This window comes from Octodon degus, unplaced genomic scaffold, assembly GCF_000260255.1.
Source record: "Octodon degus isolate 3935 unplaced genomic scaffold, OctDeg1.0 scaffold00061, whole genome shotgun sequence".
NCBI classification, from domain to species: Eukaryota; Metazoa; Chordata; class Mammalia; order Rodentia; family Octodontidae; genus Octodon; species Octodon degus.
This window is the reverse complement of record NW_004524637.1, coordinates 5,873,800-5,884,676: the sequence shown is the minus strand read 5'-3', so window position 1 is coordinate 5,884,676 and position 10,877 is coordinate 5,873,800. Positions and strand designations below refer to the sequence as shown.

Genomic DNA, 10,877 nt, shown 5'->3' with positions numbered 1-10,877 from the left:
AAAAAAAAAAAAAAAAAAAAAAAAAAAAAAAAAGAATCAGGATTTATTTTAGCAGAGTATCCAGGCGACTCAGATGGGCCAGGGCAGGTCTGGTAGCCATACCCGGGAAAGCCAGTGGACACACTAGGCTATCCATGGTGGGGAGGGCATCACCACGGCACATACTGTACCTGGCAAGAGCACTGAGCAAGTCCAGGCTGTGCTCCAGAGGAGCTGCTCCAAGCTGGCCCTGAGGAGGCTCTTGGACACAGTGCCATCTGCATCCTACAGGACACATGGGGAGCAGAGGGGGAGCCAGTAGCTCCACCTCACAGTACTCCCTGCAGTCAGTGATGATCACCTCCTACTTTGGCTTCCCGTACTTGCTGTGCTAGCAGACCTCAATCTGCCTCAAGACATCCAAGTCTTTGGTGACCTCCCTAAACACTACCTGCTTGCCATCCAGCCAGTCTATCTTGTCACAAGTCAGGAAGAACTGGGAGCCATTGTGTTTGGGCCAGAGTTGGCCAGGGAAAGGAGACCTGGTCCTGTGTGCTTGAGTATAAAGTTTCCATCATCAAACTTCTTCCCATAGATGGACTTACCCCAGTGCCATTGTGGTTCAAGAAATTCCCAGCCTGGCACTTGAACCATGAACCTGAGGATGATGTAGTGGAAGCTGCTTCCCTTGAAGTCATAGCCCTTTTCATGGGTGCACAGGCAGTGGAAATTCTCTGCTGTCATGGGCACAATGCCAGATGCAGAAGCATCTGGATATGGCCGGCTGGCTTGTTCCTGGTCTTGATGTCCATATACACCTGAGGATATGACAGGGTCTTTTTTTGCAAGGGGCTCTCCCTTCTGGGTTTCTACCTTGGGAGTTTCTGCCCCTTCTTCCTCTTTATTCTCCTCAATAGTTTTCCCAGAAAACTTCTTCAACCAGTCATCATCTGACCAAACTGGTCTGGAAGAGCCCTTTTTAATTCTCATTGGTTTGGCCCAACTGACATGAATTGTCCATCCAAAGAGCTCAGATTCTTTCATGCTGTCAATAGTTACTGTATCCCGCTTCATAATTCAGAGGAATCTGAGTATCTGTGGTGTTTCCAAAAGGAATAAAAGCAGCATTAAGAACTTTGCTATCCACCTCTTCTGCCAGTCCTCCTACCTACAGCACATGCCTCACAGTGGCCATCTTGTTCCCGCATGCTTCTGCTGGACTATTTCTTTCTTCTTAACCAACTTTTAGTCTACGATTCAACTAACCAACACCAGTAGCCCAACCAACAGTCTTAACTAAGCTACTCATTACAATGTCCTTTTTGCATTCTCTTCCTTCTTTCATGTTAAAATTTCTTTAAAAATTAATTATACTGGTACACGTTTGATATAAAGATCACACTCATAGGGAATGTACATGTGTACATAATAAATCTTGATTTTTCTTTTTTCCCCATTCCTCTCCTCTAACCTTTCTTCTTCATTACAAAACATTTGTTTCCACCTTTCTTTTCTTTTCTTTTCTTTCTGTATTTTAGGGAAGGGTCCACAGGGTGTTCAGGGTCTCATTACTAGATTGGACTTGTAGTGATTCTCCTGTTTACAGCCTCCCAAACGTTGGGATTACAGGTGAGCACCACCATGCCCAGTCTCAACTGCCATTTCAGCATGCCCCAGGGCCAGGGCTGGCACACCATTTGGGGGATCAAACCCCTGGCTCCTGTGCCTGCTTGCAGTCATATTAATCCACTGAGCTATTTGGCCGGCCCTTTCCATTTTTCTTTCTATTCTTTTTTATTGTCTCCTTTCCTTCTCTCACTCCCCACTTCCTCCTTGTTCTTCCCATTTGAACATTCTCTTCCTACTTCTCAGTATCTATCATCAATTTTCATTCTTATTTGTACTTCATTTTTCACACAAGAAGCTAATGTATTTTATGTGTCTTATTTATTTCACTTAAAAGTATGGTTTCAAGGTATATTCATTCATCTAAAAATATCTCAAATGTATCCTTCATTACAGCTGAGGAGCATAGCACTGTATGTAATAATCACAGTCTTTGTCAATTCATCCGATGATGGGCATCTGGGCTTTCCCCAAGACAGCTATTACAAATTGTGCTGCTATAAATATGGGTATGTGTGTAACACCATGATACAATGGATGCTTTCAACTCTTGCAGGAAAATACCAACAAGAGGAATAAGTAGGTCAAATGAAAACTCTAGTTTTGGATTTCTGAGGGACCACCACACTGATTTTCATACTGGTTACACCAATTTACACTCCTACCAACAGTAGAGAAGGGTTACTTTTACTGAAAAGTTCCACAAGCATTTGTTATTGATTGATTTATTGATGATAGCCATTCCTTGTAGAGTGAGAGGCAGTTTCAATGGATTTTATTTAAAGAGAACAAAAAAATAGGAAAAAAAATAAAAACAATACAAAGTTTTAAAATAGGATGGCAGGAAATTAATAATGGTTATTATATTGCATATTTTATCTTCAAGGCAGTTGTTCAGATTACTAGATCTCGGCACGCAAAATTAATCAAACAATTAAGCATTAAAATTTTTCAATAAACCAACAGAAATTAGTAGTATAATTGTATCAGCTTTCCTGTGTATATGTATATTTTCTCTTCTTTCTTTTCTTCTTTCCCCTGTCCTAGTTCTTCCTTTCTGAGCAATTTCTTTCCCTTTCACAATATCTACTGTAGCTTTTGGATTTTATTTTCTCTTTCAGTTTCTTATTCTAGTCAGACAATACAAAATCACCAAGAGTAAAAAGAAAACCCATAAATTGGTAAAAAATTTTAGTCAACTATCCCTCAGACAAAGGACCATTAGAACAAAAAGAATTTAAAAAAATCAGACCCTCACAATTCAAAGACTTAATCAAAAAAATGGGCATCTGAGATGAATATACAATTCTCAGATGAAGAAATACAAATGGAAAATAAATACATGAAAAAAAAAAGAAACACTTCTCTACTGTTGGTGGGTGTGTAAACTGATGAAACCACTGTGAAAAATCAATGTGGAGATTCCTCAAAAAAAAAAAAAATAAAGATTAGAGGTTCCATTCACATCAGTTATCCCCATTCTGAGTATTTTTCCAGAAAAAAATTGAAAACATCATACTCATGAGTGAAGTCAGACTCGCATATGTAAACATTATATTGCCTCCCTAGCATATGAAATTGAAAGAGTAAGAAAGATCTAAAAGCCACAACAGACCTTGTGGAAGGGAAAAGAACTGCTCAAATGGAAATAACTGGAATGGGGAAAAGAAGAAAAGAAGGGAAATACACACGATAGCTACTTGGACTATTAATTTCGATTATTTCATTAAAAGGAACAGTTAGTCCTTATACTGTTCGATCCATTTTGCATGCTTGTATTTATTAATCTGATCAACTACTTTCAAGATAATAATGTGCTACACAATAACCATTGTTCATTTCTATCATCTTGTTTTGAGGTTCAGTATTTTTTCTCTTTAAAATAAAAAGAAATACAGTAAAAAATTCATCACTACTAATCACCCTCAAAATACTCCTCCTGGCTTCAATACCTGTTTTTCATCATTCTTGGAACTTTCTGAGGTAGTTCTAGCAGTGATTATGCGTATCTTTAGCCACACTGTTGTGGCTACTTCAATGTCCTGAATCTGTTCAAAGGATTTATCTTTCCTCGTGATCCTGAGTTAGAGGAAGAGCCACATGTAGAAAGATGCCAGGCACAATGGACAAAGTAGAGAAGGACAGAAGCTCACCTTTTATTGGATGGTATTCAGGAGCAGCATTCACCATATATTTTATCATACCTTGTAAAGACATTTATGAAAGAGGACTTCTAGAAAGCTACAAGAGTGACGGGATAAATTTGTTTGAAGTTGAGAGGCAGCATTTTTAGAAGGATTAATGACAATGTGTCTTTTACACAATAGATTTTTTAATTTAAATATTCATCATATTTTCCAGCCACCCCTTGTATAAGTCTATAATATTCATGCTATAAAAACAGTGTCAGGGAGGGCCAGATAGCTCAGTGGACTAAAGCACCTCCTTAGGCTAAGTGCAGCGGCCAGGGATTCAATCCCTGGCATGTCATGCCAGCCCCAACCCTGGGGCACACAGAGAGTGTAACTAAGATTGGGCGTGGTGGCACACACACCTGTAATCCCAGTGCTTGGGAGGTTGAAAACAGGAGAATCACTACAAGTCCAATTTGTGTAGTGAGACCCTATAGACCCTGTACTAAATACATTTAAAAAAAATTGAGTGCCTACTACCTTTTAGTGACATAAGTTTTCCTTAGTGAAGGTAAAACTATGTCCTACTAGTACTATCTAATAGATACTATCCTAAATATTTAAGTAATAAAGCTAACCACATGCAGGTAAACTCTTCATAAAACTACACAGGTAGCAAAGCCGTAGAACTATTAAAAAGAGAATAAATTACTTAAAAAGTTACATATTAAAATAGGGAAACTGCTATCTAATTTGTATGAGCTGGGTCAAAAATATTATTTTACAGAAAGAACCGGAAAAATTAGGGGGAAAAGTATTTGCTATTAGAATAAGAATAGGCTGGAGGAAGATGTCTAAATTCTTTATATTCCGTTTTATTTTAAAAATCTAAATACTTTAAAAGATATGCAGAAAGAGCAGGAGCATTATTTAAGTTTATTCAGGTTACTTCCCCACTAAGTAATATGTACTAAGTAAGTTTATGTAAAGCGTCGGCATTTTGTATGTTTTACAATTTACATTAAAAGCTTGCCTACTTCATAAAACTAATCTCTGCTGCTTCATAATGAATGTTTAATCAGAGATAATAATTTAAGCTCAGAAATACCTTTGAGATCAAACCCAGAACCATCTTTTAGAAACTACTAAGGTCTCACTGAATCTAACACCACAGGAAGATGCAAAAGAAACTCAGTTTTTATCCTTTGTGTGACTTATCAATTGAAAACATCATGTGAACTTTTTAAAGATAAACATGAAAACCAGGTTTCTCAGGATGCAATTTTTTGTATTTTAAAGTATGAAAATTGGTAAACATACCATGAATGTATTCAAGATACATAAGCAGTATTTCCAATTCCAAGAAAAAAAAATGGAGAGACTAAAAGCAAAGAAAATCATCACACAATTGCCACAAAACATGTTATTACGCACCAGTAAGTCTGTCGCTGCCCACACAGCACACCACCTCAAGGCGTCCTCACTGCGCACATCCTGCCCCTCAGCAGAGGCGCTGCCAACACATTTGACAACTGCATCAGTGGCCAGAAGTACTCACAAACGAAATTTAAAGGTTCATATAAACAATGTTCTTCAAACAGAACATTGAAGTTTAGGACAACTGCTTTCCTATAATAATCCCCCTTCTGTGATAGGTACCGCCAAAATTATGGAAGAGCTGATGTAATGTCAAGTAGCAGCACCAAAAGGACACCCAGGATTGGGAGGCAGATTTATTTACATCCATAGGCACTGATCAGGATCACTGCCAGAATATCAGGCTCTGACTTCTGGTGATCTAGGGCTTATTTGGATAAGCAGGAAGAACAGAGGTAGAATGGCCTGTCAATTGGAAACTGGTTAATACAATGTGCATCACAGTGAACAACCATTTCTAAGACATGGAAGCAACTGCTACTCAAACAAGAACTACTACCCAGGCAATTAAGGCACTGAGGTACACCATCTGCAGGAGCCATTTTCTGTTACATTTCCCCATTAGTTTCCCTGACAAACCTTTGGTGGACATGCTACATGTGGTCTTTTTAGACGAGGCCCACCTAGAAGCAGTGACAGAATTTAGGCCCATTTTTTCCTGTAACACTACTCTGGCAAGAGAGTGAGGGAGTCAGTCTGATCTAGGAGAGAGTCCATTGTGCCTTGGACACTCATCAAGTCTGGGTACAGTGTTTCATTGCCCGTTTTATTGCCTTGGGCAAATGAATAGTTTATTGCAGAAGAATACAGCTCGCAGGACAGAGAAGCAAGAACTGGGTTAAGCAGCCTGAAAAGACACACACAAAAAAACAAGGGACCAGGTATGGAGTAGTCCTGGGGATGTCTTCAGGCTGCAGTCACATGCCCTTTGTCTCTACAAAGCAAGCCTCAGAGGAGCTGCCCAGATAGATTTTTTCATCAGGCTGGATTTCTGAAATTTGAATATTGGTTTCACAAAGGGTGCATGCTCCTCAGAGACTATTCAGATGCACACCTGGCCAAGCCCCTCCAGGGGACATAGGTGAGATTGACCTAAGGAAGATGCAAAGCCTCCGTTATGCCATATATTGACTGCCAGGGAACCACAGGTGCGGGACCGATCAGCCACCATGACCAGGGCTTCCCAGTCTTGATGCACTGATGGAGCAGCCTATTGCTTATCTTCTCCAGTTCACTAACACATACACTCAGCAGTACCCAGAGGTTAGATTCCAACCCCTTTCCTTGAGGGCGGCCCTAATAAGAGCTGATCAAGCTCTTCTGCTCCAAATAAGCAGGACAGAGACTTACTGGGCGTGCCCCCATGGAAGGCAGTCTTACTGGGATCAGGCAGACAGAGAGCCAGACAGACTGCTTCCTCCTCCTCCTGGGGTCCAATGTGAGCCACCTCAGTGAGGAGCAGGGAGTCCTCCTCCTGACCTCTGAGGGGACTTGAGAAACCCTGAGGATGTGCCTTCCTGTTGGAACCTGGAGAGGTTCTTGTTCCATTCACAAGGGACAGGGACAGTGAGAGAGAGGTCCACATGGCATTCCACCCATCAGATGCAGCGGCAAGTAGAAGTGCCAAAAGACACCCAAGATTTGGAGGCAGGTTTATTTATGTCCACAGGTACTGATTGGGATTATTCCCAGAATATCAGGCCCTGATCTCTGGTGGTCTGAGACTTACATTGGATAAGCAAGCAATGAAGACAGAGGCAGAATGGCTTACCCACTGGGGACTCGCTTATACAACGTGCAGCACAGCAACGAGCTATGCATCCCTGGGATCAGCTGTTTCTGGGAGACGGAAGCATCTGGGACTGCAACAGTCACTATCACCTGGACAACTGAGAAGCTGAAATATACTGGCTAGCGGGCATTTCCTGCTGCACTAATGAATATCACAGGTATGTAAGAGCCCCTTCTGCAGAGACACATTCCCAAGTATTAGTTTCTCTGGGATTTTCAACACTTATTCTGATGTGTGTTCCTTCTCTGCACATTCTATTTAGGAATCCACTCAAATTTATTTGATTTCAAAGTTAGTTATTTTATCTCTTGGTCTGACCTGAAAGGTCATATATGCATGTTGCTTATAACTACCATGTGTGATATGAAATTTCACACAGAAGTAAACTCGTGCTTTCTTACTGCATGCAAAATGTCAACATTTATTTATAGCAGTATACAGTATTTCTTTTTATTTCTATTTATTTATTTTCCATAATTGAGAAATAGACAGCAATGAGATAGTTTCAAATCAGATTGGTAGGACAGTTCCAATAATTAACACTTTGCATACTGTCTTCCTAGTGGTTATTTGCTGTACAAGATGCAGACCTGATATCCTATTTACAAACACTATTAAAACAAATCCCTCTATTCCTTTAATTAAAACAATGTAGCTGTACATCTACCCTAACATTTTGAATACACAGATACAAAATGGTCCTTCATCTGTGTCCCATTTTTGTTTAGTTCCGTCATTTAAATATTATACGTGAGCAAACTCCACAAAATATTCCAAAACAGAAGAATTTCTGCCGCATTCTGGAAACACTAGACCCAGTCCTAGCCCAGGTCCGGTGAGGGAGTGGGAGAGCTTCCTGGTACCCTGCACCAGGTGGGACCTACTACTGGTCCCAGCCCAGCTGCAGCGTAGGTGAGACCCTCTTCCACCCCCTTGGGACAGCCCCCACCACTCCGCAGCACCTCCCCAACCCCGCCCTCCAAGTAGGAATTTCTGCTGCGTTCCAGGAACCCCCAGGCTCAGTCCTACCCCAGACCCAGTGAGTGTGTGGGAGAGCTGCCTCTCCCCCCTACTCCACCTTATCCCCTCCAGGCTCAGATGAGGCCTGGCATACAGGCCTGGGGTATAACCCTGCAGCTGCAATCCCTGCAGAGAGTGTAGAAGATAGAACCACCCAGCTACTCCAGGAGCACAAAATCTTGCCAGAGGGGCACAACAGGTTTACCCTCAAGGGCGGCAGCAGGAAGGAGTTAAGCACAGCAGCCAGACCCAAGGCAGGCACAGCTGGATAAATCCAAACTTTGTAGATCTGCAACCTGAACTTCAGTACATGCTAAGGTTATAACTACAACGAAGATCTACAAAAAAGGTCAGAAGACAGTGCTACACAAAATGACGAAAAGGAACAAAATGCAAACTCAGAACCCAAGCCCACCCGTAACAAGTGCAGAGAATACGAACACAGAACAAATTGGAAATCACACAGCTGAAAGCAATGAATCAACGGCTTCTGAAATAAAGAAACAGCTGCAGAAAGGTATAGAGGAACTCAGATTGGAAATAAAGAAATTCATGAATTAATAGCATGTGCAGTAAAGAATCAAATGCAGAAACATATGGAGGAAACCCAATGCCCACCTAGAACAAGTGCAGAGGACACTAGTTCAGCTCAAATGCATGAATTAAGAGCGTCGATAGTAAATAAGCAACAGCAGAAAGTTATAGAGGAACCCAGAGTGCAATTCTTTTCTGAAATAAAAAAAGATTTCTCAGAACTCATAGCATCTGCAGTAAAGAAGCAACTACAGAAACATAGGGAGGAAACCCAAACTGAAAAAAGCACTGCAGTAAAAGAATTTATAACTGCTTCTAAAGAAGATACTGATAAAAAAAAATAGAGACGGATTCTGTGAATGACCAATACAGGAAAAAAAGAGATCACATGAAGCAGAGTCAAGGAGATATAGAGGAAATTAAAATCTCAATCACAAGCTTGCAAAACCGTTTAAGTGAAAGTGAAGACAGTTTCAGATCTTGAAGACCCTGGTGCGGCTAGTGAAAAGGTAAGAAAGGATCTCTTAAAAACAACGAGGATGCAGGAAAAAAATAATCCATCACTTGCAAGATGATACAAAGATGAATAACATGAGACTAATAGGCATCAATGAGAAAGAAGGAGTCAATACAAATGACATCAAAAAAATATGGGTAGAAGTAATAGCAGAAAACTTCCCAAACATGAGGAAACAATCAGACATTCAAGTAACCAAAGCATACACAACGCCAAGTAACCTCAACCCAATGAAAAACACAGCAAGACATGTAATAGTCAAGATCAAAGAAATTCACCACAAAAATAATATACTGAAAGCCACTAGTGAAAAGAAGCAGATCACATTCAAAACAAAGCCCATCAGAATTACAGCCGATTTCTCCTCACAAACAATGAAAGCAAGAAGAGCATGGAGCAGAGTACTTCAAGTCTTCTATGAAAACAAATTCCAGCCCAGATTACTATAACCTGCAAAACTTTCTTTCAAGTTTGATGGAGAAGTGAAATACTTCCATGAGAAAAAACAGCTAAAAAATTTCATGATGACAAAGCCAACTCCACACAGGCTACTGACAGAAGTTCTAGAGAGGGACCAAAATGATCAGAACTCCACAAATGAGATCAGAAGAAACCAACTAAATAAGGCAAGCAATTAAACACAGAAGAAAAAGGAGTAAATAACAACAGGTAAAAAACATGCCAACCATAAGTCAATACATCTCATTTCTAACCATCAATGTAAATGGACTCAATTCACCAATTAAGAGAAATAGACTGGCACAGTGGATTTGGAAACAAAATCCAACAGTATGCTGTATGCAAGAAACACATTTAACTCATAAAGACATTCATAGGCTGAAAGTCAAAGGATGGAACACAGTACTACATGCCCCAGCACCTCAGAAGAAAGCAGGGGTAGCAATCCTATTCTCAGACAGTCTCAGCTTCAAGCCAACAATGATCAAGTGAAATAAAGGCCACTATATACTGGTTAGGGGAAAAATTCAAGAGGAAGAGGTAATATTCATAAATATGTATGCACCAAACACAGGAACACCTAACTATATAAAGCAAATGTTAATGGACATGAAAAATCTAACATCCAATACCACAAATTTAAGAGGAGACCATACACTCCCTTATCTCCAAAGGATAGGTCAGACAAAAACTTAGCAAAGAAATAACAGAAGAGAACCAGAGCTTGAAAAAAATGGACTTGGTGGACATATACAGAGTGGTGCACCCAAACACAGCTGAATACACATGTTTCTCAGCTGAACATGGGTCATTTTCTAAACTAGACCACATACTGGTCCATAGGTCATGCTTAAGTATATGTAACAAAACAGAAATTATCTCATGCACGTTATCTGCCCACACTGCAATGAAACTGGAAATAAGTGACAAAAGAAACCAGAAAAACGCTTTAAATACATGGAAATTAAATGACACCCTACTCAGCAACCAATGGGTAACAGATGAAATTAAACAAGAAATTCAACAATATCTACAATTCAATTAAAATTCAAGCACAACTTATTGTAATTTCTGGGTTACGATGAAAGCAGGTCTCAGAGGGAAATTCATAGCTGTGAACTCACACATTAGGAAAACAGAATGGGAACAAATAAATACCCTAATGGTGCACGTTCAACAACTAGAAAAGGAAGAGCAAACCAAACCCAGAGCCCAAAGGCGGGAGGAAATCATAAAGATCGGAACAGAACTTGATTCAATTGAGATGAAGAAAACAATTCAAAGAGTTAAAAAAGCAAAAAGCTGGTTCTTTGAAAGCTTAAATTAAATCCATAAGCCCCTAGAAAAACTCATCAAACAGAGGAAAGAAAAAATACAAAAT

General features: G+C 40.1%; 1 protein-coding gene and 1 pseudogene across 1 annotated transcript in view; both read right to left on the bottom strand.

The window, feature by feature from the left end:
• The window catches only part of Mei4 (meiotic double-stranded break formation protein 4), a 201,324-nt gene that overhangs the window by 143,098 nt on the left and 47,349 nt on the right, over positions 1–10,877 (bottom strand). The window lies entirely within an intron of this gene.
• On the bottom strand, positions 371–1,174 carry LOC105742584 (annotated as a pseudogene).